The sequence below is a fragment of the Cupressus sempervirens genome, chromosome 1, assembly GCF_028749045.1.
Source record: "Cupressus sempervirens isolate cs-2001-9-10 chromosome 1, ASM2874904v1, whole genome shotgun sequence".
NCBI classification, from domain to species: domain Eukaryota; kingdom Viridiplantae; phylum Streptophyta; class Pinopsida; order Cupressales; family Cupressaceae; genus Cupressus; species Cupressus sempervirens.
In genome coordinates, this window is record NC_143118.1 from 879,490,144 (window position 1) to 879,495,691 (window position 5,548).

The 5,548-nt window shown below is 34.4% G+C and overlaps 1 pseudogene; it reads left to right on the forward strand.

Annotated features, from left to right (window-relative positions):
* The first annotated feature begins 2,647 nt into the window (after positions 1-2,647).
* On the forward strand, positions 2,648-5,243 carry LOC149580632 (putative sucrose transport protein SUC6 pseudogene; annotated as a pseudogene).
* Positions 5,244-5,548: the final 305 nt, after the last annotated feature.

Consider the following 5,548-nt stretch of genomic DNA (forward strand, 5'->3'; position numbering starts at 1 on the left):
ATCTGATTTTTTTTATGATCCTAAGAAAATTTGATTCACAAAAAATCAGACCAACATAACTAATGTACTCATTAAAAGATACTTTATCCTCAATTGAGGGATCATTTTTGTACAATTTAATGTGAATAGCACACAAATTTTATTGCACATTTATTTGCTAGATGTTGGGTACGTTGATTTGACATAATAAATTAGTGGCTGCTAGTTCTGACAGATTCAAACTTGTGAAAAAAATTCTAGAAAACATTTTTACTATCCAACATAGTTAACTTGAGAAACTAGCAACTCCATGGATATATTCACACAACCTTTGTAAGTTTTTTATATGCATAGCTATGTGTATTCTGTTTAAAATTTCAAACTTAGTGCCATCAACTTAAGTAGTCCTTGATATGTTCTACTAATAAGTCAGTGAGTCACTACTGATATGTAAGACATGGAAACAAATAGATTCTTATTATGGGCTAGCATATTTATTGCTTCTGGGCACTAACATACTGCAAATCTTTACTTTTGCATTAGAAACCTTATGATTGTTAAGCAGTACAAACTTAATAATTTTACTACCTATATCAATGGGATCAAGAATGCTTTCAAGCATAGATCTAGGTCATTTCTTGATTTCTAACTCTTCAACTATTTTTTGTCAAATTTTCACATAACTCTTGTATCACTTCTAGTCCTCTAGTAAAATTCCTGTTTACTTTGTGTTCTTGTGATGTAACTTTTTAAGCTAAGACAAAGCTTTTTGATGTCTAGGTTTCAAGCTTGCATGCTTATCTGTTCAGTGAGATACATTATATGATCTTTTTCCTGTTGACATGATAAATTTTGAAGAATGCACTGGTTTAGGTCTAGCCCTTTTTCGTACTTCATTCCTGCATTTGTAGAAATGTTTCTTTCATACTGTTACTTGAATATGTAATAGTAGCTTGGATACTTATGGACATTTTAATTTGTAAAATATATACCCCCACTTGGGTCTACTCACCATGTCATCATTCTAGAAAGTTAATTTACAGCAAGGTAGTGCATTGTAACATTGTGAGGCCTTAGTTTTAGTTGTTGTTTTAATATAGAATTGCAAATAGACAATAGCTTGGGAATAGTAAATAGTTTCTAGCTATTGCTTCCAAGTTCAATGACCCTTCTCATGTTTTTAGTTGTATCTAATTCCAAGCACTACCCCATAAACAATGATGTAATTTCCACATTTGAGCAGTATCTGCCTTTTGCCATAAGATAGTCATCCCCCAACATAATGGACACTTTATGCATGATTTCATTTTTTTTTAATTTCATTTTTTTCAATCTATTCTAGGAAACTTTCCCCAAAAATACAATAATTTCTTTTGTGGCCCAAAGAGAGAAATTTGCCAACATTGTCAGTGGAAAGGTGGTATTCACTAGCCACCTCCAAGCATCCAAAAGCACCTTTGAATGTGGTATCCCTTTTGAGATCACAATTTCTTCGACACAAGATATCTACCACTCTGTAGAGGATTACGAGCGATGCATTTTTGAGTTTGTATTTGACTTGTGTACTTGCCTATCTTCTCACCAATCCTTGGCACTGATTTTCCTTAGGTCCATGAAGGTCATTGCATGCATGCGATCCTTTGACTTGATGGCCACATTAGAAAGTTGGGTTGCATCCATGCTTCCCTCTTTTTTTACCATAATATTTTGAAACTTTAGAATGTTGCAAGTAGACTTGAGAGGATTTCCATCACTTTGTTAATCCTCCAGTAATACAATCTCCCCTAGGACAACATTTTTCATGATAAGACAATGTCCTTCCAAATTCAATTTTACAATTGTGATTGACTTTGGTAACTAGATCCGAGCACAACCTTAGCTTCTACTATGTTATTTGCTCCAAGAATCAATTTATGTGTATTCAAATCTAATGTATCTTCTTTCGAGCTTGCTATTCCTCATTGAATACTAGAGATTGTCAAAATCAAATGTGTTTAAGCTAGATTTGAGATTGTGGTGGATAATCTTGCCACACATCTCAGATTTAATTTTTTCGTTTTTTTGAAAATTATTCAGGATTGGGCAATAAAAACCCAATAATCTAAAAGAATGCTACAACAACACATTACCAACCATCCAATATTATTATTAATTAAGTGTGAACTTAGTCCCATCACAAATAAAGATACTCATCGTATTCAGGTGATGTTTCCATCTCTATTGTCACCTATCATTATTTGCAGCAACTTACACATATTCATAAGGATCATATCACAAATCACACACATCGTGATTATAATGAGCACTTGTCTCATATACAAAAACTTGCTCATACACATCACAGGTACACAAGTTAATTAGCTTTCCATACATCACATACATAGTAAGTAGCTCCAATATACATCACAAAGACTATAGTGACCTGCTCACACGTGAATCACAAGACATCATATATATATATATATATATATATATATATATATATATATATATATATATATATATAATTTGGAATCATTAGGTTCATGCAATAGTTAATGTTATCAGCATATCCGTCATTCGAAACCTCTTTTATCGCCATAGTAATTGACTGTGAGTTTTATTGAAAAATTGTTGTTATTTGTCATACGGATACCAATTTTTTGGAGTTGGTGGGATTGTTTTAATCATGAATATAAATTTTTGTGTGGGAAGAAAAGTGAAGAATGGAGTTCCTCTGAGAACTCTAGCAAGGTTGCATCAGTGGCAGTAGGGATGCAATTTGGATGGGCTTTGCAGCTCTCCTTGCTGATGCCATATGTGCAGGTTTTAGGTATTCCTCATACATGGGCTAGTTATATATGGTTGTGTGGCCCTATTTCTGGCATGTTTTTGCAACCAATAGTGGGGTATTATAGTGATAGATGTGAGTGCTCTTGAGGAAGAAGGAGGTCATTTATAGTTATGGGAGCATGCATTGTGGTAATGGCAGTTATGCTCATTAGATTTTCAGCAGATTTGGGATGTATGTTTGGTGATTCAATCTCATACAAGCCAAGAGCTATTACTATTTTTGTTTTGTGGTTTTGGCTCCTTGATCTTGCCAACAATATGCTTCAAGGGCCTTGCAGGGAAATCCTCATAGATTTATCATGTATGTCATGCTTATATTATTTTGCTATTTCTTGCAATGGTATCTAGAAAGTTTATGTTTAGGATAATGGTTAAGGCCCTACTTACAACCTTTTTGAGCTACATTTCTTTTTCCCCTCTCTTTTTTTCAATGTCATCTTGTAGTGTTGTTCAAGGTAATGGTCAACTTGCAGACATTTGTCCTATGTTGGTGTTAGCTCCAATCCCGCTTGAACATGACCATTTATAGAAAATTTCCAACAAAAAGTACCATGTATAAAACAACTCAAATGTTTAGAGAAAGAAACCTTTTTGATCAATGCAAAACTTTGACATTTCCCACCTCTCGAGGTTTTCAATCTTTAATGCCCAATGTTCAAGACTTTTCCATGAAGGGTTGTCTAGGAAAACCTCCTTAGCTTAGCCATGCAGAAAATAGACCTTGAAGGAAGATATGTTTACAGAATGTCTCTGTTAAGATCAGCCATTACAGGATGGTGAGGTGATTAATTTTTAGTCTACGGAGACTAATGTTTAGATTCATGAAACTATTACTGTATTAATCCACAATCAGCTATATCTATTCCCTTCCAAGAAAGTTTTACCTATGGGATATTTTTTATTTACCATTTACAAAGGGATGTACCAATTGTTTTTGCTTTCAAAAAAAATTTCAAGCAAAATATTTTGTTACCATAGCTCATCATAGGTCTTTGAAATTGTTTCCATACCACATTTAAAGAGGCTTTTGTTGAAGCCAATAATTTCCTATGGTTTATCATTAGATTTCATTAATGGTTATAGAGTTTTAAAATTTAGCTCTTGATGGTTGTAATTTGAATAATTATGCTCATCAAAGGCTATATCACATTATCTTATGTCGAGCATTTCTTGTTAGGAGTGCATATTTCATCAAAGGCATTGCTAGATAGGTTTGGATTTTTTATATTCTAGTGTGTACCCATTATAGACTCCTCTACTGTAAATGCAGTTTCTTTTCTCAATGGAGAGACTTGCCAAAAAGAACATCCATACTTGGTTTATATTCCATTGATTGTATCCTAGAAAGGTCTGATTTCTTCGCATTCCTTGGAGAGGGACATTGTCCATAGGGAATTTCACTCCAAGGAAAAAGTTGTTCATTTTCATGGGCTAAGTAGTGCAAATTTTGAGGGAAGAATTCTGAATCTCCCTATCATTCAAGGACTCAATATAGTGTTTCCATGAGCAAATTCTAAATCTCTCTTGCTAAATGAAGGACTTTAATTTGATAAATGAAATATTTTACTACATTCTAGTGCCTCTTGAAGCTCCACCAATATGTATTTCTAAATGCTTTTCCTCTGGCAGGAAAAAACTAGAGACGAACTAGGAGTGTCAATGCCTTTTTCTCACTGTTTATGGTAGTAGGGAATGTGTTAGGATTTGCGAGTGGTTCTTACAATAAATGGTATAAAATTCTTTCGTTCACAAGAATAGAGGCATGTGGTGTCAGCTGTGCTAATCTAAAGTCTAGATTTTTTATAGCAATAATCCTCTTAGTGGCTGCTACCATTCTTAGTGTAACATCCACCCCTGAAAAAAGATGGTCAAATGCTCAAGCAGAAGCAAAAGCGAGGGCAAAGGTAGTTGGAGGTAAAATTCATAATCCAGTTGATGAAAATGATGAAGATGATGAGGAGTAGGAGGCTGATGAAGCAACCCAGGAGACATTCATATGGGAGCTATTTAGTGCTTTCAGAGATCTCCCTTCTCCAATGTTGTATTTACTTATTGTAACTGCACTAACATGGCTTGCGTGATTCCCCTTCTTACTCTTTGACACAAATTGGATGGGTCAAGAAGTTTATAAGGGAAAGCCTTTTGGTCCTGAACCTCTTCCAATTTTATATGATGAAGGTGTCAGATTAGGATCATTTGGCCTAACGCTAAATTCAATAATGCTAGGAGCAACTTCTTTGATGATAGAAACTATGGCTCGCAGGACAGGCCCTAAATTATTGTGGGCAATCACAAACTTCATTCTATGCCTTTTGCTTGCATGTACTATTATCATCACCAAACTTGCTAAAAATCATGAATCTGTACCTCCTCATAGTTCTGTTAAAATTGCAACTTTGGTTGTTTTTGCAGCCCTTCACTACTACATTTAACATCATTTTTCGACCAAAAATTTTGACCATCAACTAAATAAATTTAGGGTGGTTGAAATGTAAAGGAAAAAAATTCATTTTTTTACATATAAGACCCGTGTTGATCGAAATTTTGACCAACACAAGGCTTATACATCTGCAAATTTAAAAAAAAAATTCCCTTTTACATCTTTCACGCTCGGTTTCATTTGACATTTTTGGTGCATTTTTGCATGGTTTTCTCTTAGCCCAGTTTCATTTCAGGTTTTCTCCACCCACTTGATTAATGATGCCTGCTAGCCCTAGGAATAATATGAAAGGGGGCC